We start from the raw sequence: 25712 nt of genomic DNA, 5'->3' as shown, positions 1-25712 counted from the left end.
CCTCAGCCGTCATTCTTTACGTCAGGGAGAATGGGTTCTGAATCGACGGGTGTTCAAACAAATAGTAGACCTATGGGGGTTGCCCGTTATCGATCTGTTTGCAACGAGAGAGAACAGACAGACCAGGAAGTTCGCTTCTCTTCAGGTGGCGGACAAGCCCTGTATAATAGACTCCCTTCAAATACACTGGGATTTCCCTCTGGCTTATGCGTTTCCCCCAATGTGTCTGATCCCTATAGTCCTCAGGAAGATCAGGGAGGAGAGGGCGAGAGTGATCCTGATTGCCCCCTTTTGGCCCAGGAGGGCATGGTTCTCGTTACTCAGGACAATGTCTGTGTCTGACCCCTGGGTACTGCCGACCAACCCGGAGCTTCTTTCTCAGGGTCCAATTCCTTTACCCCAATGTGGAATCCCTGCATCTGACGGCGTGGAATTTGAGAGGGAGTTATTGAGGAGAAGAGGGTTTTCAGAGGCTCTCATATCTACCCTTTTAAACAGCCGGAAAGAAGTTACCACTAAAATCTATACTAAAACTTGGAAAAAGTTCCTTGCATTCTACCAACATCCCTTTTCAGGCAAGGTTCCAATTCCGGCTATTCTGGAGTTTTTACAGAAGGGCCGAGAATTGGGCTTGGCGGTAAATACCCTTAGAGTCCAAGTATCAGCTTTGGGAGCGTTGTATAACAACGATGTGGTGGGAAATAGATGGGTTTCTCGATTTATTAGGGCCTCTGAACGTAGTAACCCAGTGTATATTTCTAGATTACCACCATGGGATTTAAATTTGGTTTTAGATGCCTTAACAGAACCCCCCTTTGAGCCAATAGATTGTCTCCATAAAAAATTTTACTTTAAAAACAGCCTTCCTAGTAGCCCTGACCTCTGCTAGGAGAGTGAGTGACTTACAAGCTTTGTCGAAAGATCCTCCTTATTTAATGGTCTTTCAGGACAGGGTAGTGTTAAAACCTGATCCAGCATACCTACCAAAAGTGGCTTGCAAATTTCATAGAAGTCAGGAAATAATTTTACCATCTCTCTGTGACAATCCGAATTCAGCTGAGGAGCAGAAATATCACATGTTAGATGTCAGAAGAGTTCTATTAGAGTACTTACACAAAACAGAACCATGGAGGCAGAGTAGGGCTCTGTTTGTTTCCTTTCAGAATCCAAGGAAAGGGGCGAGTGTAACTAAAGCGTCTATCGCCAGATGGATAAGAGATGCCATATATCTTGCTTATACTGCTAAAGGCCAGACACCACCAGATGGCATCAGGGCCCACTCCACTCGAGCCATGGCCTCATCCTGGGCGGAAAGAGCGGACGTCTCCATAGACGTAATATGTAAGGCGGCAACTTGGTCATCTCCTTCCACCTTTTATAGACATTATCGCCTTGATTTATCTTCAGAGGCCAATTTAGTTTTTGGCCGTACAGTACTTAGTGCTGTAGTCCCTCCCAGGTGATGGATCTTTGAAAATCTCTCGTAGGGGTGCTGTCGTGGCGATAGGAAAACCGGTTTTTACGTACCGGTAATAGGATTTTACGGAGCCACGACAGCACCCGCACATTCCCCCCCCCCCCCCCCCGTAGTTATTCACTGGTTTCTGCACCCTTTGGGGAAAGTGTGCTTGTTAAAAAATCACTCTTTAGAAGGTGATGGTATTTAGTAATGTTTAAGTATATATGTTTATGTACTAACTCAATGGCGGTGTCCCTTATACTCTGAAACACAAACTGGAGTGATGAGGGGGACCGCCCCTTTAAATTCTGTAGGTTCCTGTCCGGAAGGTGGGCGGATCCCCTCTCTCGTAGGGGTGCTGTCGTGGCTCCGTAAAATCCTATTACCGGTACGTAAAAACCGGTATTGACAGTGGTAGATTATGCCACACGGTATCCAGAGGCGGTTGCGTTACCTAACATACTGGCAGAGACGGTGGCGGCCGCCCTGCTCCAGGTTTTCTCACGGGTTGGATTTCCCCGGGAGATTATCTCGGACCAGGGTACTCAGTTTACAGCAGAGGTGACCAACATTTGTCATCTTCCCCCACTTATGTATTTGGAGGTTGTGTATATAAAAGGTGTTATACGGATTTTTTTGCTAAATTCCTTGTTAAGACTGTGATAACATATTTTTGTAGTACTGTAAACAATTTTTGGAGTGTCTTATACAATTTTGTGACACCATTTTGCTGGCCAAAATATTTAGCTGCAGGACAGATATTTTACACTGGGCTTTGTCCGCCACACGGATCACATATCATTGTGCTCAAAATTGTGCTATTTTAGGCCTCCATGGAATTGTTTTTGTTGTGTCTTAGCCTACTTATTGACACAATTTTACTGGCCGACAAAAAAAAAAATACAGGCCAGATATTTGAATGCATGGTGTCTCCGTCACACGCCTCATCTATCTGATGGCTACAAATTGTGGTGTTTGAGGCTTCTATTCAATTGTTTTTGCTGTGCACTACCCTAGTTAGTGACACTATTTTGCTGTAAAAAAAAAAAAATAGAATTAATCTTATCGGTAATTCGGTTTCTAGGAATCTTCCACAACAGTCACCTTGGAGGATGTCTCCCCGCCCTTATGGGGGACAGGAAACACAAAGAGGTTAAATAACCCTCCCCTTCCTGCTATCTCCAGTGTTTTTTCTGGACACACTAGCATGTATAGTTACCCCCAAAATGCAGGAATCATCCTAAAGGAGTATCAGATAGGGAGGGAAATTAGTGCTGTTGTGGAAGGTTCCTAGGAACTGAATTTCCGATAAGACAAATTCTATTTTCTCCAGTCATCTTCCATGACAGTCACCTTGGAGTCATACCAACAGTGATTTCTTTAGGGAGGGACCAAAGCTTGCAGAACTCATCTGCCGAATGTTAGATCCCTGTCAAAATTTAGTCTGTAGTGTCTGGTGAAAGTATGTACAGAAGACCTGGTGGCGGCTCTGCATATCTACTCAGATGAAGCGTTCCCTCATGCTGCCCATGATGTAGAGACTGATCGAGTGGAGTGAGCCTTTAGCGAAGCAGGAGGAGAGAGATCTTTTACCGAATATGCTAGAAAGATGGCCTGTTTGATCCTGTTTTCAATTGTGCTTTTTGATGCTTTCTTTCCTTTAGTTTGGCCTGAAAACTTAATAAAAAGATTCTGTTCAATCATCCAAACCTTGGACTGTTCAAGGTAATGGAGGACCACCCTGCGAACATCCAGAGTGTGGAAATTTTCTTCCTTCGCATTGGAAGGTTTTGGGCAAAATGAGGGCAACACAATATCCTGACCCCTATGAAAGTCTGAGACAACTTTGGGCATAAAAGAGAGATCCAAACGCAAAAGAGTTCAGAGATAGGTAGGGCTCTTCTACAGACAGGGCTTGCAATTCTACTATGCATCTAGCCATGGTAATTGCCACAAGGAAAACAGTCTTAAGTGTTAGGATTTTTAAAGATATTGAAGACCAGGGTTTAAATGTGACCTTAAGTTAGGCAGGGTTCACATTGCGTTGATGGCAATGCACTGACGGCATCCGTTACATAGTGGCACTAACGCTATGTAATGGATGAGTTAGCGCACTCATTGACTGACATTATGTAGCGCATGGCTAGCGTATGTCATAATTGGCATGCATTAGCGATGTGCTGTTATTCTGTGACGGACCCTCGGACGCGGTCTGCAGCGTTTCAGGGTCCGTCACCGCGCGATCGCATAACGCGATCTTTAAAAGGCACTTTTGTTGTGCAGTCTGTTTAACACATGCGTTGAACAGACTGCACTTAACGCAATGTGAACCTTAGACTGTGGAGCACTAAATTTAGATCCCAGGGGGGAACATGGATAGGGAGTCTACGATGTATTCTGCTTGCAGAGGTCATAAACCATTTGATCAAGCGGTGCCTGGCCAGGTCCTGGTCAAAAAAGGAACTAAGAGCAGAAACCTGAACCCTCAGTGTGCTTGGGGTAAGCCCTAGCTCTAATCCCTTCTGGAAGAAGTCTAGGACCTGAGCAATGTTGGGATGGAAGGGATCAGGGACGTTGGGAAGACACCAGGAAGAGAACTTCCATACTTTGCCACAGATGGCATTGATTACTGGTTTTCTGCTTTTTTGTCCAAGAGACCAAGAGACCTCTGGCTTTTAGGATGCTGGCCTCCGTAACAAAGCCGCAAGGTTCAATCTGTTGAGGTTTGGGTAAAGTAAGGAACCCTGATAAAGGAGGTTGGTCTTTTGGGGCAGAAATAAGGGACCTTCCTGGGCCATATCCATCAAAGCGCTGTACCATCTTTGCCCTGACCACATTGGAGCAATTAAGATTGTCGTGACCTGGTCCAACTGGATCTTCTGCAGCATTTTCACCAGCATAGGGATTGGTGGGAAGCCGTAAGCCAGGTTGAAAATCCATGGATGGGCGAAAGCATCTATCCCCCAAGCACCGTATGCAGGACTGAGGGAGAAAAATGTTTTTGATTTTGCATTTTGAGCATTTGCAAATAATTTGACCTCTGGGTTCCCCCATCTCGAGGTCAGGGATAGGAAGACCGCTTGGTTCAGGCACCATTCTTCAGGATGGACGTCCTTCCTGCTGAGGAAGTCCGCCTGGATATTGTCCAAACCCTTCAGATGCACTGCTGAGATGGACAATAGGTGTTTCTCTGCCCAGAGAAATATCCTTGCCGCGATTGATTTTAAGCTGGCATATTTCATGCCACCTTGGTGACAGAGGTAGACCACCGCAGTGCTTTGTCGGAGTAGATACGAATATGATGGTTTTGGTTGAGAGATGAAGCAGCTTTTAGTGCTTCCTCCACTGCCTTCAGTTCTTTCAGATTTGATGATCTGGATCTTATGTCCGGGGACCACAGTCCTTTGAAATATGCTTCCTCCACCACGGCTCCCCAATCTTTTTGACTGGCATCTGTACAAAGTACTTTCAGGGGGAGCTGATCCCAATTCACTGCCCGCTGCAGGTTTCGGCAATTCAGCCACCATGAGCGCGCCGACTTCACGTGTCCGGGAAGTGGAATTTTCCTGGACAGAACGTTCCGATACTTCCGTGAGAGTAGAATGACGTGGGATTGAGGGTTCGTGTATGTGCCTGAGCCCAGGACACTGCCAGAATACACGGTTAGGGACCCCAGAATGGACATGGACTCTCTTAAGGTTGGTGACCTTTGCTGTTTGAATCTGTAGATTTTCTGACGAAGGTCACGCTGACGATCCTCTGGAAGGAAGGATGTCTTCTTTTCTGAATCTAAGAGAATCCCCAGGAATTTCTTCCTTGGGGAAGGGTGTAGGTCTGGCTTCTGAAAATTCAGGATCCAGCCTAGGGATTCGAGGATCTCCAGGGTTTTTGACTCATCCCGATTCAGCCGAGATATCGATGGAGCGACGATGAGGAAGTCGTCTAAATATGGAACAACACATATTCCCGGAAGATGGATGAAGGTGACTGCTTCGCTCATAACCTTTCAGACCACCCTCAGTGCTGAGGATATGCCGAACAGGAGCGCATTGAACTGGAAATGGGTGATCCCCCGGTTGTGGGAGACTGCGAACCTGAGGAACTTCCTGTGATCCGGATGGATCGGAACATGGTAGTAAGCGTCCCTCAGGTCTATCGTAGCCATCACCCAGTCTTGTCCAATAAGAGGGATTGCCATTTTGATCGACTCCATCTTGAACCTCCGGTATTTGATAAACTGATTCAGGGGTTTTAAATTTATGATAACCCTGCATTTTCCGGAGGGCTTCCTTATGAGGAATAGGTGAGAATAATGGCCTCTGCCTATCTCTTGCTAGGGTACATGTGAGATTACTTTTTTTCGCAAGTGATCCTGTACTTGATGGAGTAAGGAATTCTGGAAATCTGGAGTCTGTAACGGGGTAATTCTCAGACACTGGGGGGGTACTCTCGAATTCCAACTTCAGCCCAAATTGTATGGTGTGGAGCATCCACTGGTTTGTGGATATGGACTGCCATTGGGCGAGAAAATGCAAGAGTCGACGCCCCCCTCACCAGAGAGTCACTGTTTGTCCGGGGTCTGCTGTTGTGGAGCAACACGGATGTTCTTGCCTCTACCCCCCTTTGGGTAGCTCCACCGTCCAGACTTACCTTTTCCCCAGAACTCCTTCTGGGAGGAATGTTCACGAGGGGGACAAAAAAAAACACTTCCTAGTAATTTTCTGTTTGGGAAGCTATTTATTTTATTTCCTTATCCAAAGCTTTTTCAAGGATATCATCCAAGACTGGCCCAAACATATGGTGTCCTTGAAAGCGGATGGCACAAAGTTTAGTTTTAGAGGTGATGTCACCCCCCTACGATTTCAGCCAAAGGGCTCTCCTAGCTGAATTAGCGAGGACTAAGGACCTTGCTGCCACCCGAACAGATTCTCCTGAGGAATCAGCTAAAAAGCCCGTCGCCTTTTGGAGAAGGGGTAGGGAGTCCAGGATCTCCTCTCTGGGGTCCCCTGAGAGAGGTGTTCTTCCAACTTGCAAAGCCAGAGAAATAGGGCTCTGGTGACGCATGTAGAAGCTACATTTGTTTTGAGCAAATTAGTAGAGGCTTCCCAGGACATTTTTTAGGTGGCTTTCTATCTTCTGATCCATAGGATCTTCTAATTGGGAAGAATCCTCGAAAGGGAGAGACATCTACTTGGTTACTTTAGAGACCTGGACGTCTACCTTAAGGTACCTTCACGCATAACGATTTCGTTAACGATATAGTTGCTTTTTGTGATGTAGCAACGATATCGTTAACGAAATCGTTATGCGTGACAGCGACCAACGATCAGGCCCCTGCTGGGAGATCATTGGTCGCTGGGGAATGATCAGGACTTTATTTTGGACGCTGATCTCCCACTGACATCGCTGAATCGGCGTGTGTGACGCCGATCCAGCGATGTGTTCACTGGTAACCAGGGTAAATATCGGGTTACTAAGCGCAGAGCCGCGCTTAGTAACCCGATGTTTACCCTGGTTACCATTGTAAAAGTAAAAAAAAAAACACGACATACTTACATTCCTGTCACGTCCCTCGGCGTCAGCTTCCCTGCGTCCCCCAGTGTCAGCGCCGGCCGGCCGTAAAGCACAGCACAGCAGTGACGTCACCGCTCTGCTTTCCGGCCAGCGCTTACACAGTGCAGGGAAGCTGACACTGGGGGATGCGACAGGAATGTAAGTATATAGTGTTTTGTTTTTTTTTACTTTTTCAATGGTAACCAGGGTAAACATTGGGTTACTAAGCGCGGCCCTGCGCTTAGTAACCCGATGTTTACCCTGGTTACCCGGAGACTTCGGCATCGTTGGTCGCTGGAGAGCTGTCTGTGTGACAGCTCTCCAGTGACTAAACAGCGACGCTGCAGCGATCGACATCGTTGTCTATATCGCTGCAGCGTCGCTAAATGTGACGGTACCTTTAAGGATTTCCCAATTAGAATTGTCACTTTCAAGGGGAAAGCGATTTCTTAATTCCAAGGGTACGCTAAGTCCCCTCCCTGGGGGGGCCCACTCCTGGGAAATAAGATTTTGGACATTTTCATGAATAGGAAACCCTTTTTTACCTCTGGGTTTCAGCCCCCCAAACATCTCATCTTGGACTGAGTGCTTCACCTCCACTTCCTCAACCCCCATGATGTTTCTCACTATGGAAACAAGCTCTTCCATATCCTCAGAAGAGAAATGGTATATTTTACTATCGGGTTTAGGGGTGGATGTGGAGCCCTCATTTTCCCAAATATCCTCTAACCCTGAGGTATGAATTTCACCCGAGTCTGAGTCGGTTTCAGCCGGTGCCATTTTCCTCTTTTTAGGGAGAGAAGGGTGCAGCACTGGGGACTGGGAAAGGGCTGCCATGAAGGTTTGCACCTCCTGCTTAATGAGCGTTTTAATACTGTCCAGGAAGGAGGGCTGCTCAGCACGTAATATGTCATTCGTGCAAGGTTGGCATAACGTCTTCTTGTAAGCAGAAGGAAGCCTGGAATCAAACACCACACTTGCGGCTGGGTTTGCTCTTTGGGGCAGAGACCTCTTCTACCTAAAAGAGAGAGAAGGCATACTAAATGACCCATAGCTCTCAATGCCTAGGCAGTGAAGGACCAGCCCCGCTACTCACAGTAGGAGGGTGAACGCTGGGCTATGCAGACACAGCTGTAGGTTTGTCGCAGTCCATGGTCAGAACTGTCACACAGAGACACTGCGTCTTACCTGGAGGCTCCTGACCAGGATATGAAGACATCGTGGTCCAGGGTCAATTGTGTGCCCCTCCTCTCCTTGGTCCACAAGGAGGATCCCAAGAACGACCCCTGTAGCAGCTAAGGCACCGGAGCCCCTGGATCGCAAAGCAGCGCGAGCGTTCCAGCGTGGACTCCTCAGGACGCGAACCGGAAGTGCGCCGTCGACGTCACTTCTGGCACGCATGGACTCTTTAATTTCGGCAGCACTACGGGACGAGGACGCCGGGGAGCTTCGGGAGGACCCCGGCCACGTCACCACCCCGCTTTACCTCACAAAGAGGCGCGAGAGGGACGAGAAGGAGGTCCTGAGTCACATGAGCCATGGAGAGGGGAGCAGCCACGTGGAGGAGAAGAGGCGAGCCACCCGACCTCGGCTGCCCGGCGTGGTAAGGCTTTTCTAGGGCTCTACTCGCCGGCCACGGCAGCACCTGAGATGAGCCTCTTCATTTTTTTTCTCATTAATGTACATTTTCCACCCCTTCTTGATGTAAATAAAACAGAAATGTATTAATTTTAGCCAATTTCTTAAAAAAGAAAAACCGAAATATCACATGGTCATAAGTATTCAGACCCTTTGCTCAGACACTCATATTTAAGTCACATGATGTCCATTTCCTTGTGATCCTCCTTGAGATGGTTCTACTCCTTCATTGGAGTCCAGCTGTGTTTAATTAAACTGATAGGACTTGATTTGGAAAGGCACACACCTGTCTATATAAGATCTCACTGTCACGATTTCCTCTCTGTTTCTGTCTTTTTGGGTCTGTGCTGCAATCACCTGTGTTCATTTTCCTTAATCAGGATTCTATTTAGACACGCTAGTTCCTCCCCTCAGTGTCAATCATACACTTGCTGTTGCCTGTGGAACATTTATCCCTCTGTGCCTGACCCTGCTTGACTTGATTCGCTTCCCGGACTCTTACCTTTGCTTGTGACCTGACTTTGCTTGTGCCTCTTCCCTGTAACTGTTTTTTGTCTCTCTGGCTTTTCTGACCTCAGCTCGTGTATTGGACTTCGTCTCTGACTTCCCTTTGTCGTACTGCGCAATTTTCTGGACTTGACCTCGGATTGTTTGACCTCCCTTTACCTACAGTAAGTAGTATACATAATTACTGCCGTGACTCACGTCACAATACGGTTGACCGTTAAAATTTTTTCAGTTTTCCACCTATGGATCCGTTACATACCGTATTTTTCGGACTATAAGACGCACTTTTTTCCCACCAAAAATGTGGAGGAAAATTGGGGGTGCCTCCTATAGTCTGGATGTATGAGCTCTGGCTGTGGTGGGGAGGTGGGGGAGCGGTTTCGGCGGAGCATCGGGTCAAAGGAGGCTTGAGCCGGCTGCTCCAGCTAGCTTCTGTGCCCGCTGCTAAAGAGAAATGAATATGCACTGCATTCCACGCCCATGGCTGTGGAGGGCAATGGATATTCACTTTTCTAACATCCTGCTATAAATGGCCCCATCCTGTTCCTGGTATGATTGGTCCCATCCTTTTACTTTTATAATTGGCCCCATCCCGTTCCTGGTATCCATGGCCCCATCAGGAAAGATTAAAAAACAAACAAAAAACATTACACTCACCTACACGGCGCTCCCTCACAGTGTCCTGCTCTGGTGCCAGCAGCTGCTTAATGCTTGTAAGCAGCGCATGGCAGGGACGTCATGCGCTGTTCACAAGCAGAGCACAGCTGCCAGAATACTCACTGGGACCGTTCATTGCAGAGAGCGGTGAGTTTCCATTTCTCTTCAGTAGCGCGCAGTGTCAACTGGAGCCTTCCTCCTGCGGCCGGCGGTCACGTATTAAGTTAAGTATCGGCACACGTGACCACCGGCAGCAGCAGGACAATGCGCGCTACTGAAGAAGAATGGATACTCACCGCTCTCTGCGATGAACGGTCCTGGTGAGCGCCGTGTAGGTGAATGCAATTTTTTTTGTTGTTGTTTTTTTTTTTAAATCTTTCCTGATGGGACCATGCATTCCAGGAATGGCATGGGGCCAATTATACCAGAAAAGGGATAAGACCAATCGAACCAGGACTGTGATGGGGCCAATCATTACAGGATAAGGATGGGGTCATGCACACCAGGATAGAGATGAGGGAGCCATGCATACTAGGATAGAGATGAGGGTGCCATGAATACCAGGATAGGGATGATGGGCCATGTGTATCAGAATGGGGATGAGGGGACCGTATATACAAGGATAGGGGATATTGCAGTACAGAATTGACCATTTTTTTGCTTCAATTTTTTTTTCATAATTTCCTTCTCTAAAACCTAGGTGCGTCTTATGGTCCGGATCATCTTATAGTCTGAAAAATACTTTGTGTAATCCGGTAGCAAATCTGACTCTGTCCAGGATTTAGCCTTGGAACAGAACATACTGGCTTCCTCTCATGCTCAATTCTGGTACTCTTACTGCCCCTCAGAATCCCAGTTCAGAGTTTTTAGAGTTGCAAATTATTGTTTGTCTTGCGCCCCCGGTCAGCAGGGAATGAATCACAGCGGGTGGGAATTATAATGTCACTTTTGCTGGGTGGTCCCCAGACCTGGGCATTTTCCCTACCCTCTCTTGCTCCTGAACGTCTTTTTTGATGCTTTAGGACAGATCTATGATGAACCTGACAGGGTCAAGGTGGCAGAGACAAGGATTATGAACCTGACACAGCGGAACCGCACAGCTGAAGACTATTGTACTGTGTTTCGTCAGTGGTCTTCTGAGGTTCTGTGGAATGACGCAGCTCTCAGATTCCAATTCCTCAGGGGTCTTTCGGTGTCTCTTAAAGATGGTCAGGCTCTACATGCTCCACCTGGTTGTTTGGTGGCGGCCATGACTCAGGCTATCCGCATGGATCAGAGGATGCGGGAAAGACACGAGCTGCAAAAAGAGGCTCCATTTTGTCCAACTGGCCCGGCTTGGGCACCTGAGGTGGAACCTATGGAGGTTGGTGCTGCAAACTCTAGGATTAAGGAGAGGAGAGACCGGCGGGAACTTGGACTTTGTCTCTATTGTGGCCAAGCTGGACATTTCTTAAAGGATTGCTTGGCACGACCTGCAGCAACCAAGCCATCGGGAAAAGCCCAAGTCTGGGTGATTGTCGAGGATGTCACTCAGAATTACAGGTACCCTTTTACTCCTCTGATAAGGTGTTGAATGCAGAACTTCTTTTTCAAGATCAGAGTCTGTTCACATTTGCCCTTATTACTGCGGATCTGTTGCTAATTTCATAGTTATGAATTAATTTCTGGTTCTGAAGTTAGGATTAGGGACAGTTAAGCTAGAAAGCCCTATTGAAATTGTGGCCGTTGATAGAACATAGTGATGAGCGAGTATACTCGTTACTTAAGATTTTCCGAGCATGCTCGGGTGGTCTCCGAGTATTTGTTAGTGCTTGGAGATTTAGTTTTCATTGCCGCAGCTGAATGATTTACATCTGTTAGCCAGCTTGATTACATGTGGGGATTCCCTAGCAACCAGGCAACCCCCACAAGTACTTATGCTAGTAGCTGTAAATCATTCAGCTGCGGAGATGAAAACTTAATCTCCGAGCACTGACAAATACTCGGAGGACACACGAGCGTGCTCGGGAAACGAGGCATCCACATACATTCGCATGGCCTGCGTACCCAATGTTGAAAATAGGTATGCAGGATGCATGTTGACGTAGGCGGAGCTGAATGGAAGAGGTGCGGCAGTGGGCAGGGCTTAGCAGAGGAACTGTGCAGCCCTCCGCAGCTCTGCCCTACGCAAATGTGAAACCAGCCTTAGAGAAAATTTATTAGAGGATTTTCTCAGATTGTCAAGCCTCTTATGGACCTCTCATAAAGGGGCAGAGCTAAAGGTTTGGTCGTCGGAAGCAGTTGGGGCTTTTTAAAATGTAAAGAAATGTTTTATGTCTGCTCCTGTTTTGGTGCAACCAGACCTCCAGAGGCCTTTTATTGTGGAGATAGATGCTTCTGAGGTCGGGTGGGTGCTGTCTTGTCTCAGGACTTTGAGACTTTAACTAACCTGCAACCATGTGCCTTCTTCCCTAAAAAATGTTCTCCTTCTGCGAGAAACTATGATGTGGGTAATCGGGAGTTGCTTCTGGTCAAATTGGCCTTTGAAGAGTGGAGGCATTTTTGGAGGGAGCTGTTCATCCAGTCACTGTGGTGACGGATCACAAAAATCTTGCTTATATTGAGTCTTTGTTTTTTTTCACAATACAATTTTTCTATTACTTTCAGACTAGGGTCTAAGAACGTGAAGGCGGATGCCCTGTCTCATAGTCTTGATTCTGTGACTCTTCCAGAACCTCCTTCCTCCATTCTTTTTCAGGGTGGTGTTGTGGCCATGGTTTCCTCTGAGCTGGAAGCTGAGATTCGTACTGCTCAGTACTTGGCTCCTTCCAATATCCCTGAAGGCAAGCTGTTTGTCCCTGTGCATCTCAGATTACGCCATTTGCAAGAATTCCATGATTCTGTTGAGTGGTCATCCTAGGGTCACTGCCACCCAGAAAGCAGTTGCTAGACACTTTTGATGGTCCGCCATGTATAAGGATATTAGAGATTTTGTGTCTGCTTGTGAAACTTGTGCACGCGCTGAGGTACAGCATTGCCGGCCAGGGAATTGGCACCTTTGCCAATTCCAGAAAGGCCATGGACTCATTTGTCCATGGATTTCATTTCAGATTTACCAAGGTCTGGGGGGATGACTGCTATTTGGGTGGTAGTCGATCACTTCAGTAAACAAGCTCACTTCGTCCCATTATCTGGATTACCCAATGGTGAAACTCTCTCCACACTGTTTATTATTCATGTGGTACGATTGCATGCAATTCCTCAAAATATTGTATCTGATAGGGGTGTACAATTTGTCTCTAGATTTTGGAGGGCTTTCTGCAGTAAACTGGGAATTCATATGTCCTTTTCCTTATGCTTATCATCCTGGGAGTAACAGTCAGACAGAGAGGACAAATCAGTCTTTGGAGCAAATTTTAAAATGTTTTGTCGCTCATCAACAGGAGAATTGGTCAATGGTCATCGTTTCTTCCGCTGGCTGAGTTTGCCTTTAACAATCGGGTTAATCAGTCCATGGGGACCTCGCCGTTTTTCTGTAATTACAGGTTTCATCCTCATTTTGATGAGTTCTCCAGGATAAGTTCTCGGTGTCCTTGGGTGAATGTCACCATTCAAGAGCTGGGGGATGTTTGGAGGAGGGTTAAAAAGAACATTGGGGTGGCTCAGCATCGGCAGAAGTGGAAGGCCGATGGGAGGCGCTCGTCAGGAGTCGCCTTGAGAGTGGGAGATAAGGTATGGCTTTCCTCTAAGAATATTAAGTTGAGGGTGCCCTCGCTAAAGTTGGGTCCTAGATTCATTGGTCTATATGAAATTTTGGAGTTGGTCAATCCAGATGCGTTCCAGTTAAAGCTCCCTCGGTCTTTCAGTATTTCTAATGTGTTCCACAAGTAATTGTTGAAGGAATTTATTCCCCCTGTTCAGTCATCTTTGCCCCGCCTTATCCAGTTTCTATTGACTGAGGCTTGGAATATGAGGAACAGAGGATCGTTGATTCCCGAATGGTCTGGAATTCCCTTCAATATCTGGTACTTTGGAAGGGGGTATTGACCTGAGGATCGATCCTGGGTTCCAGTTCATTCTGTATGGGCTGATCGGTTGGTCCAGGCCTTTCATCTGAGGTTTCCTGGGAAACCTGGGGGTCTGGTGGCCCCCCCTTGAAGAGGGGGGTACTGTCACGGTTTCCACTCTTTTTGTCTGTCTTATACTTTGTGTTGGGGCTGTAAGTCTGTACTGGGTCTGTGCTGCAATCACCTGTGTTCATTTTCCTTAATCAGGATTCTATTTAAGCATGCTAGTTCCTCCCTCCACCCCCCCAGTGTCAATCGTACACTTGCTGTTGCCTGTGGAACATTGATCCCTCTGCACTCTGTGCCTGAACCTGCCTGATTTGATTTGCTTCCCGGACTCTAACCCTTTGCTTGTGACCTGACTTTGCTTGTGCCTGCTCCCGGTAACTGTGTTTGTCTCTCCGGCTTTTCTAAGCTCGGCTCGTGCGTTGGACTTCGACTCTGACTTCCCTTTGTTGTACTGCGCCATTTCCTGGACTTGACCTCGGATTGTTTGACTTCCCTTTACTTACAGTAAGTAGTATACATATTTACTGCCATGACTCGCGTCATACTCGCAGCTCACCGTGCATGACAGACCAAATGAGAATCATGAGGTCAAAGGAACTGGCCAAGCAGCTCAGAGACAGAATTGTGGCAAGACACAGACCTGGCAAAGGTTACAAAAGAATTTCCGCTGTACTCAAGGTTCTGAAGAGCACAGTGGCCTCCATAATCCTTAAATGGAAGAAGTTTGGAACCACCAGAAGTCTTCATAGACCTGGCCTTAACCCAATTGAGCATCTCTGGAGAGACCTGAAAATGGCTGTCCACCAACATTCACCATTCAACCTGACGGAACTGGAGAGGATCTGCAAGGAAGAATGGCAGAGGATACCAAAATCAAGGTATGAAAAACTTTTTGCATCATTCCCAAGAAGAATCATAGTACAAACCATCTCAAAAGGGTGCTTCTACTCAATACTGAGCAAAATACTTATGACCATATGATATATCAGTTTTTCTTTTTTAATAAATTTGCACAAATTTCTACATTTTGTTTTTCAGTCAAGATTGGGTGCAGAGTGTACATTAATGAGAAAAAATGAACTTTTTTGAATTTGCCAAATGGCTGCAATGAACAAAGAGTGAAAAATGTAAAGGGGTCCGAATACTTTCCGTACCCACTGTATCACTGTATCTTTTGCTGTGTCTTAGCCTAGTTATAGACACTATTTTACTCTTTTAGAACAAAATACAGGCCATATATTTTAAAGTGTGGTATCTCCATTACACGCCTCACTTATCTGTGGGCTAAAAATTGTGTCATTTGAGGGTTGCACCAAGATGGTGAGCGACGATGATGCCATTATAAACATCACCAGCCCACTTCCCTGTGTTCTGAAACGCTCTCTGCTCACAATCAAAGAGGATGCATTGCAGGAGTAGATTGATGAGATGGAGCAAGGAACGATACAGGGTAATTACACACTGCCCAGCCTCATCTCATCCCAACGTGGATTGGGTGACAATGAGGAGGAGGTATAACAGGAGCTACTTTCATGCGCTCTAGACGGTACTACAAGCACAACTGTCATTCTGTCTGTTCAGCGTGGATGGCCTGAGGACAGAGAGGAAGAGGAGCGCATTGTCATTCGTCCTCTTGGTGAGGACACAGAAGTCTTGCCTGTTAGTAGTCTGGCACACATGGCTGAGTTTGTTACGCTGCCTTGCCCGTGACCCTCGCATTCTCAAAATTTTGGGTGTCATACCCACGCTACAAGGATAATTTTCTATCTCTTATTCCAGGGGCAGATAGGTCTACTAAAATGGTGCAGTACCAGAAGGACCTTGTTGCGGAATTATTAAAAAAGTTCCCATCTGAAAACGCTGGCAGCAGAGGTCACAGTTCGTTAGACAACCAAAGAGTACAGGCGAGAGAGACACAACTCCAATCCAGGAGAGGCAGGGGGAACTCTGGCAAAGTTCTGGGAGAGTTTTCTCAGACCCTTCCATCACACAGGCCCTGAGGCACAGAGTACTCTCACAAGGAGTGCAAAGTTTTGGAAGATGATGAGGGAGTGTCTTGCTGACCGAACCAATGTCCTCTGTGATTCCTCTGTGCATTATAGTTCTTGGGTATCCAAGCTGGATACGTGGCATGAACTGTCTCTCTACACCTTGGAGGTCCTAGCCTGCCCAGCCGCTAGCGTTTTGTCAGAGCAGGTGTTTAGTGCTGCTGGTGGAATTATAACTGATAAGCACATCCACCTTTCAACTGAAAATGCCTACAGGCTGACACTTATAAAAATGAACAAGGGCTGGATTGGGCCAGACTTCTGTACACCTCCGAGTGAGAGCAGCGAAACATAAACTGTAATCCAGTGTCTTTTTTTGGAAACTCTATTACCATGCACCTCTTCACACCCAGACATGGGTATACGCTTCCTGATTTTGCCTATTTGCTGTTGTCATCGTCCTCCGCCTTCTCCTCATCCTCATCATCCAGCACCACTAGATCACCAGGGTGAACGTGGTCCGTGATGCAACAACCACGTTGTTGTGTTAAAGGGTGTTTTTGATGTCCGTAAAAAAAAGTTTACACATTATGTTGATGTGTACCCCCCCCAGAGTGAAATGTTTGTCAGCCCATACACTTAGGGTACCATCACACAGTGGCATTTTGATCGCTACGACGGCACGATCCGTGACGCTCCAGCATCGTAACAATATCGCTCCAGCGTCGTAGACTGCTGTCACACTTTGCAGTGTACGACGCTGGAGCGATAATTTCATGACGTATGTGCGATGTAGAAGCCGTTGGTTACTATGCGCACATCGTATACAATATCGTGCACACCTTTGTTACACCATGCGATCATGCCGCCACAGCGGAACACTAGACGACGAAAGAAAGTTTCAAACGATCTGCTATGACGTACGATTCTCAGCGGGGTCCCTGATCGCAGGAGCGTGTCAGACACTGCGAGATCATAACTATATCGCTGGAACGTCACGAATCGTGCCGTCGTAGCGATCAAAATGCCACTGTGTGACGGTACCCTTAGTATATGGTTATTACAAGTATAGGCGACCCGCTCCTTTGTAATGAGAATTTTTTTTTTTTAATGAGGCCCTCCTCCACGTTTCTTCCAAGGGGGATAGGGGTGCGTGCAAATTTGGGGCAGGCCTTGCATTCACTGTATAGCCAAACAGTATGGGAGACCCAGTTCATAATAGTGGGAACTGTAGCGTTGGTCAGCTGCTTCAATAATGCAATTCTCAACTTTTGGGTCTTCATCCTCAACACTGAGATTCTGCACTGCAGGTTTTCCAGCTTCAACATTGAATTTCTCCACTGCAGGTTCTTCATCCTCAACACTGCAATTCTCCACTGCCAGGTGTTCTTTGGCCTCACCATTGCAATTCTCCACTCCGGGTTCTTCAGGCTCACCACTGCAATTCTCCACTGCTGGCTCTTTATCCTCAACACTGCAATTCTCCACTGCAGTTTCTTCATCCAAAACCACTGCAATTTTCCCACGGAGGTTCTTGAGGCTTAACACTGCAATTCACTGCATAGTCAAACAGAATGGAAGTACCAACTTCCTAATAATGGGAAGTTTGGTTTCATGTGGCCATCCACTATGTCACTTCAAAGGGTTATTAGGGTGCGTGTAACCTTGGGGCAGGGCAGGCCTTGCATTCGATGCATTGGCAAACAGTATGGCAGTGCCAAATAAATAATAATGGGAACTTTGATTTCATGTGGCCATCGACTACGTCAGTTCAAAGGGTTATTGGGATGCGGGTAACATTGTAGCAAGGCAGGCCTTGCATTCGATGCATAGGCAAACAGCGTGGCAGTACAAAATTTCTAATAATGGGAACTTTGGTTTCATGTGGCCATCCACTACGTCAGTTCAAAGGGTTATTGGGATGCGGGTAACATTGTGGCAAGGCGGGCCTTGCATTCAATGCATAGGCAAACAGCGTAGCAGTACAAAATTTCTAATAATGGGAACTTTGGTTTCATGTGGCCATCCACTAAGTCGGTTCAAAGGGTTATTGGGGTGCGTCTGACTTTGTGGCAAGGTAAAGCTTGGTTTCAACGCAAGGGCTAACAGTGTGGCAGTACCAAATACATAATAATGGGAACTTTGGTTTCATGTGGCCATCCAGTACTTCAGTTCAAAGGGTGATAGGGGTGCGTGTAACTTTGGGGCAAAGCAGGCCTTGCATTCAATGCATAGGCAAACACTATGGGAGACCCACTTTCTTATAATGGGAACATTTTTTCATGAGGCCCTCCTGTACGTCTCGTCAAAAGGGTATTGTGGTGCGTCCTCATTTTTGGCACCCCTGCCACTCACTGCATAGACAATAACAGGATAGGAGACCCACTGTTTAATAATGGGAACAACAAAGCATAGCTGGCTGATGGCTCTCTAAGAATAGTGAGGACGACCTTTAAGAATAGTAATGGCCGCCTGATGGCCCTATAAAAATCGGCTTTGTGACTGACTCCTTCCTTCATAAATGAAACAGGATGTGTCAGATGATGTGTCACACACCACACGGCCAGATAAGGTTGTAAAATATTAAAATGACATTTCCCAGTGAATGCATTTGTGTTGGATGAAAGCAATGCTAAAGTTGAAAAATGCATCAAAAACGCTACGTGTGAACATAGCCCAAGTGGTGGAGGTATATTTTTTGTGGGGGCTATTTATTTTGCCTTACATACAAGTCATTACCCTGGAAAGGATGTTCCTTAACATATTTCCCAGGAAAATCCATTTTGGTTACGTTTTTGTATGTTTTAGTGTGCACCTGTAAAATTGGCACAACACTCTGACATTGTTCACACCAGTGAAGTAGGAGTCAGAAATACTTCCAGGGGTCATCCCCATGATGATCCCATGTCATTTGAGCAGTGTTCCCATTGATTTCCAGCATTTTTAGACCCTAAAAAGACCCCCGGGGGGTTTGCGGCAAAAATGCTCAGGGTTCCCATAGACTTGCATTGGGCTCGTTGCTCAGGTTGAGCACCCGAGCATTCCAATTTGCCCAACCTGAGCAACGAGCATCCGAGCATTTTAGTGCTCGCCCATCACTAGCTCTAATCCAATGGTGAGATAGGGATTTACCCTAAAGAGTAACAAATTGTGGGTTTGTTATAAAAATGTTATATTTGGGGGGGTTTGTGTTGTCTCCTTATAAGGGTGTATTTCCACGTTCTGGAAACGCTGCGTGTTTGACGCTGCGTAGAGCCGCAGCGTCAAAAACGCAGCGTCCAGATGTTACAGCATAGTTGAAGGGATTTCCTGAAATCCTGTCTCCACTATGCTTTAAAACACGCATGCGGCAGACCCGCGTAAACGGACATGCGGCGCGTCTTTTCAGAACGCAGCATGTCTGTTTACAATGTGGCGACGCTCTGTCGCCGCACCGTAAATTTCCCATAGATATTTGTTAGATGCGGTAAAATCGCATCTAATGATTAGTCACATGCGTAGTAACTGCATAAAGGCAGCTTACTACGCATGTCTCCTAATTTACATGCCGCCTTACCTGTCACACCGCCGGAAGTCCCACGTCCACTGCACTTCTCGCGGTAAGCTACGGTAAGTTCTTGCGATAACTTAGCTTACCGCGAGAACTGCCGTGCACGTGACCGGGGGGTTATCTCCGGTCACACTAGGCTGGTTCTCACGGTCAGCCGACCGTGAGTGCTAGAATTTAGGTGATCGCTGGAGAGTTATCTCTGGCGATCATCTACAGGCTCTGCTATGTCTGGATGCCAGTTACATATGTCTGCGGTCAGATATACACACACTTATAAGTTTGTGTATGTATGTATATTTATTGATACACAATTGCATTTTTTCATTATCTAAAATGTGTTTCTGGTGGATGATAGACCAGTTTATTTTTTGATCTCTATATTAGTGAATATTTTGGCTTGTTTTCATTATGTCATATTATTTTGTAGATAATCACCTTGACAAAGGCATCACTGGCCGAAACGTTGGTGCAGTATATGACTGGTCGCAATATCTATTCAATAAAATAATTTTTGTCATTGACTACTAGTGGTCCTCGGATTATTCTACGATATTGCATTATTTTTCTGCTACATTTCGTTCTGCCATCCCCTTATCCTATTCTTTCTAGGCAGCTGAACGCAGCGGTCCAAGTGCCGGCGGCAGTGCCGGGTATTGAGGCGAGAGACTCGTGTGAGTTACTCGCAAGTGTGACACCGGCCTAATGCAGATTTCGTGTGCGTGTCTTTATTTAAGGCCGGTATCACACATGAGAAACTCGCACGAGTCTCGCATCTTAATACCTGACACTGGCACCAGCACTCGGGACTAGTGTTGAGTGATATCTTCCGATATCGGAAAGTATCGTTATCGGATTGGATCGGCCGATATTCAAAAAATATCGGATATCGCCGATACCGATACCCGATCCCAATGCAAGTCAATGGGATGAAAATATCGGAATTAAAATAAACCCTTTCTTTCCTTGTAGGTTCATTCTACATGAAGGAAAACAACTAAGAATAATGTAGGATGTATTGGGGGAGGTGGCGGAGACATTAAAGGCATAGAGGTTTAGCCAAATCAAATAGAATAGCAGGAATTTTAATTTTTTTAAAGACGTTCGGAGTTACAAAGATATTGACTATGTTAAGAATTTTTTATTTTGGCAGATATTGATGTTTCACTACTTCCACGCCCATCACCTTTTTTATTTACTTTTCCCACACATTCTTCTTCATCATCATCAGCATCTTTGACATCAACTTCTTCTTCACCTTACTCATCTTCTTCTTCATCTTCTACCTATTTTTTTTTTGTTAAATTCTTCATATTCTTTTTATTCAACTATTATTCTTCTTCATATTTTACTTCTTCATCATATTCTTATTTGTGACAGGCATTCCCGTAGTTGTTATCTATAAAAGTTTGAAGATTACACCTTCCGTTCTGCCTGTCACAAAAGAGTAACATTTGTCCGCGTTCAGTTTGGCCTGCAGCATAAGGCTTTATCCAGGGGCACCACGAGGAGGAACGGACTCACCCCCATACACTGCTTAGTCTTCTTCTGCATATAATTTAGATAATATCTTTTGCTCTGATATTAAGTGTTATGCTTAATTTTCTTCTGCTCTTTGTTATGCAGCCTCTTGTTCTTCTGCTTCTCGGTCTTCCATGTCGTCGTCTCCAGGGTAGTCGTCTCCAGGGTCGTCGTCTCCAGAGTCGTCATCATCGGGGTGGTCTTCAGGGTCGTCGTCTCCAGGGTCGTCGTCATCTCAGTGGTTGTCGTCTCTGGTGTCGTCGTCATCTTAGGGGTGGTCTTCCGGGTCGTCGTCTTTAGGGTCTTGAGCTTGGAAATGTAGCAGAAGGTACAAGAAGGCTGAGAAAATGCCGAGAACCAGCTGATGGAACTGGAACCCGGATGCGTTGGCCAAGTGTGCAAGAGCCAATGGCACGACCGAGGACCAGCTGACGGTGCTGGAACCCGGTTACTAAGCAGGAGGTACCCGCGCTAAAAAGCACTACCAAGGACCGCCTGGCGTTGGCGGAACTCGGATACCCAGAAGGAGGCACCTAAGCCAAAGGCTCTGCCCGGATCCAGCTGACGGTGCTGGAACCAGGATGTGGACCAGAAGGTCCACAGGAGAAGAGAGAACAGCTAGGCCGCGAGGCTGCTGCAGTTACCGAACACCAACAGTCCTACAGGGGGAGCTTGGCCTACTGGCACTACAGAACCAGCCTTGATTGCCAATTCCCACAGCCCACATAGGAAGCTCCTAAACTGGAGGCACGATGGAGTTGGCTAACCCGACCGCAACACGACGGGACAACGTATAGGCGTGTAAGTGACCTTGACAGTACCCGGAACCAGCTGACGGTGCTGGAACCAGGCTGGGCAGGAGGAAGTACCCGTGACAAAGACACTGCCGAGAACCTGCTGACGGTACTGGAACCCGGATGCGTTGGCCAAGTGTGCAAGAGCCAATGGCACGACCGAGGACCAGCTGACGGTGCTGAAACCCGGTTACTAAGCAGGAGGTACCCGCGCTAAAAAGCACTACCAAGGACCGCCTGGCGTTGGCGGAACTCGGATACCCAGAAGGAGGCACCTAAGCCAAAGGCTCTGCCCGGATCCAGCTGACGGTGCTGGAAGCAGGATGTGGACCAGAAGGTCCACAGGAGAAGAGAGAACAGCTAGGCCGCGAGGCTGCCGCAGTTACCGAACACCAACAGTCCTACAGGGGGAGCTTGGCGTACTAGCACTACAGAACCAGCCTTGATTGCCAATTCCCACAGCCCACATAGGAAGCTCCTAAACTGGAGGCACGATGGAGTTGGCTAACCCGACCGCAACACGACGGGACAACGTATAGGCGTGTAAGTGACCTTGACAGTACCCGGAACCAGCTGACGGTGCTGGAACCAGGCTGGGCAGGAGGAAGTACCCGTGACAAAGACACTGCCGAGAACCAGCTGACGGTACTGGAACCAGGATGTGGACCTATTCAAGATTGTCTTCCTAGAGCCCCAACTAGTGGTGTTGGAGCAAAGGGTCAGCAGGGGAGCAGAGTGTAGGCCGAAGCCTGCACTGGAGGCAGCTTTGTGTCTGCGTTGCGTTTGCAGGACACGTTGCCGGCTACACAGCAGGGGAACAGCTGGCGTTGCTGAACCCCACTGACACAATGGCGGGTGTTTTGCTCTGTGCAGCCAGCACTTCCGGGCACCAACTGGCGGTGTTAGAGCTCAGAGTCTGCAGGAGGAGCAGAGTGTAGGCCGAAGCCTAATTGAACCAATTTCAAAGGTAACCTTTAACCCCCCCTCAGGTGTTACAAACTAGAAGAGCCACACCTTATGCTGCAGTAATGCTGCACAAGTAAAAGGTTGCTCTATGAATTTTGCTCCTTGCACACGCTGAATGAAACACGTATCCAATTTAGCCCCTTATACAGTCAAACTGTCTTGGAGGCGTGACTTGCCTTCTTAATGAGACGCAGCACAGCTGTCAAAAAATCCCACCTTGGTGCTGGGCGCAGCCTCCTGAGCGTCGTTATTTGCTGTACAGGAGTCTGCGCTCTTGTGTTATCCCTTGGCCACGCGCTTTTAGCGCTGCCCGTCTTCTGACCTCATTTCATGTCGGCCGATGCGGTTAGCGATGCCCATGAATCCCAGACCCGCAGTGTCTTTTCCTAAATTCACACTGCGGGGCTGGGATTCATGGCCTTGCGCAGTAAATATGTTCGCCTCTCACTCATGTCCTTACACCCGCTTCAGACTGTGCGGCGTCAGCTGATCTCTTATCGCATGCCACGGCCATGAAGCCGCACAGTCTGAAGAAGGCGGAAGGAGATGAGTGAAGACAGGCGAAGATATACACTGCTCCTGCCCATCAATCACACCCTCGCAGTCAAAATAAATAAGACAACGAGGGGCGTTGTGTCGGGCTGGGTGGACGCACAGGCGCAGCCAGCCAACCAATGATGTCAGAAGACGGGCAGCGCTACCAAGGGGGTTGCTGCGTATCATTAGAAAGGAAAGTCACACCTCGGGGACGCAGTAATGGTCTCAGGGGACACATTTTTTACGTGTTGAGTTCGACGTGTGCAAGGAGAAAAAAATTTGAGCCACCTTGTACAAATGTAGCATTACTGCTGTACAAGGTGGCTGTTATACATACAAACGCCTGGGGGGGGGGGGCAGGGTCCCTTTATTTCAGTTCAGGTGTCTGCATGGCGTTTGCAGGACACGTTGCTGGATACACAGCAGGGGAACAGCTGCCGTTGCTGAACCCCACTGACACATTGGCGGGTGTTTTGCTCTGTGCAGCTAGCACTTCCGGGCAACAACTGGCGGTGTTAGAGCCCAGGGTCAGCAGGAGGAGGAGAGGAGCAGAGTGTACACCGAAGCCTGCACTGGTGGCAGCTTTTGTTCTGTTGTGCCAGCGTGGCTTGTGCTAGACACGTTGCCGACTACACAGCAGGGGAACAGCTGGCGTTGCGGAACCCCACTGACAACTGAGCGAGTGTTTTTTCTGTGTAGACAACACTTCCAGGTGACAACTGACAGTGTTGAAACCCAGGATATCAAAGAGGAGCAGAGTGTAGGCCGAAGCCTGCACTGGAGGCAGGAAAATGTCTGTTATTGTGCCAGCGTGGCTTGTGCTGGACACGTTGCCGGCTACACAGCAGGGGAACAGCTGGCGTTGCTGAACCCCACTGACACATTGGCGGGTGTTTTTCTCTCTGCAGCCAGCACTTCCGGGCACCAACTGGCGGTGTTAGAGCCCAAGGTCAGCAGGAGGAGCAGAGTGTAGGCCGAAGCCTAATTGAACCAATTTCAAAGGTAACCTTTAACCTCCCCTCAGGTGTTACAAACTAGAAGAGCCACACCTTGTGCAGCAGTAATGCTGCACAAGTAAAAGGTTGCTCTTTAAATTTTTCTCCTTGCACACGCTGAATGAAACACGTATACAATTTAGCCCATTATGCAGTCAAACTGTATTGGAGGCATGACTTGCCTTTTTAATGAGACGCAGCACAGGTGTCAAAAATAACACCTTGGTGCTGGGCACAGCCTCCTGAGCGTCGTTATTTGCTGTACAGTAGTCTGCGCTGTTGTTATCCCTTGGCCATGCGCTGTTAGCGCTGCCCATCTTCTGACCTCATTTAATGTCGGCCGGTGCGGTTAGCGATGCCCATAAATCCCAGACCCGCAGTGTCTTTTCATTAATTCACACTGCGGGGCTGGGATTCATGGCCTTGCGCAGTAAATATGTTCACCTCTCACACATGTCCTTACACCTGCTTCAGACTGGGCGGCCTCAGCTGATCCCTTATCGCATTCAGCGGCCATGAGGCCGCACAGTCTGAAAAAGGCGGAAGGAGATGAGTGAAGACAGGCGAACATATGCACTGCTCATGCCCATCAATCACACCCTCGCAGTCAGAATAAATAAAACAACGAGGGGCGTTGGATCGGGCAGGGCAGACGCACATGCGCAGCCAGCCAACCAATGATGTCAGAAGACGGGCAGGCTACCAAGGGGGGTGATGCGTGTCATTAAAAAGGAAAGTCACACCTGACGGACGGTGTAATGGTCTCAGGGGACACATTTTGTACGTGTTGAGTTCGACGTGTGCAAGGAGAAAAATTGAGCCACCTTGTACAAATGCAGCATTACTGCTGTACAAGGTGGCTGTTATACATAGAAACACCTGGGGGGGGCAGGTTCCCTTTAATTTCAGTTCAGGTGTCTGCGTGGCGTTTGCAGGACACGTTGCCAGCTACACAGCAGGGGAACAGCTGGCTTTGCTGAAACCCACTGACACATTGGTGGGTGTTTTTCTCTGTGCAGCTAGCACTTCCAGGCACCAACTGGCGGTGTTAGAGCCCAGTGTCTGCAGTAGGAGCAGAGTGTAGGCCGAAGCCGACACTGGAGCAAGTTGAAAGGGAACCTTTAACCCCCTCCCCTTCCCAGGCGTTTGTTGCTGAAAGAGCCATCTTGTACAGCACTAAAGCTGCACAAGGAAAAGGTGGCTCTTTAAATTATGCTCTTTGCAAACGCTGACCTACACACTCATGTAATGAGTCACCGCTGTGCTTTCCGGCTGGCCGGCGCTCACAGCCAGTGCAGAGAAGCACAGCGCCGGGGACAGACACGGAAGGTAACCCCTTGAGAAAGGCTACGAATCGCCGAAACGCGCATCGGGGAGGACGCCCGCAGTATTTACTAACTGCATAGGTAACTATCAGCTATTATGGCTGCTCCAACTTATGTGGCTATCATACCGTGTATGGGGTATACTATGCTTTAGACCTATTGGGTTGAGT

General features: G+C 47.6%; 1 protein-coding gene across 1 annotated transcript in view; it reads left to right on the top strand.

Moving 5' to 3' along the window:
- The window catches only part of LOC138663214 (oocyte zinc finger protein XlCOF22-like), a 49550-nt gene that overhangs the window by 10526 nt on the left and 13312 nt on the right, over positions 1-25712 (top strand). The window contains exon 2 of the mRNA XM_069749376.1: positions 9229-9321. The gene's annotated coding sequence lies outside the window, so the exon portion shown is untranslated. The remainder of the gene's footprint in view (positions 1-9228; positions 9322-25712) is intronic.

Source organism: Ranitomeya imitator, chromosome 2 (genome assembly GCF_032444005.1).
Source record: "Ranitomeya imitator isolate aRanImi1 chromosome 2, aRanImi1.pri, whole genome shotgun sequence".
Classification (NCBI taxonomy): domain Eukaryota; kingdom Metazoa; phylum Chordata; class Amphibia; order Anura; family Dendrobatidae; genus Ranitomeya; species Ranitomeya imitator.
This window is presented reverse-complemented; position numbering and strand designations above follow the sequence as displayed.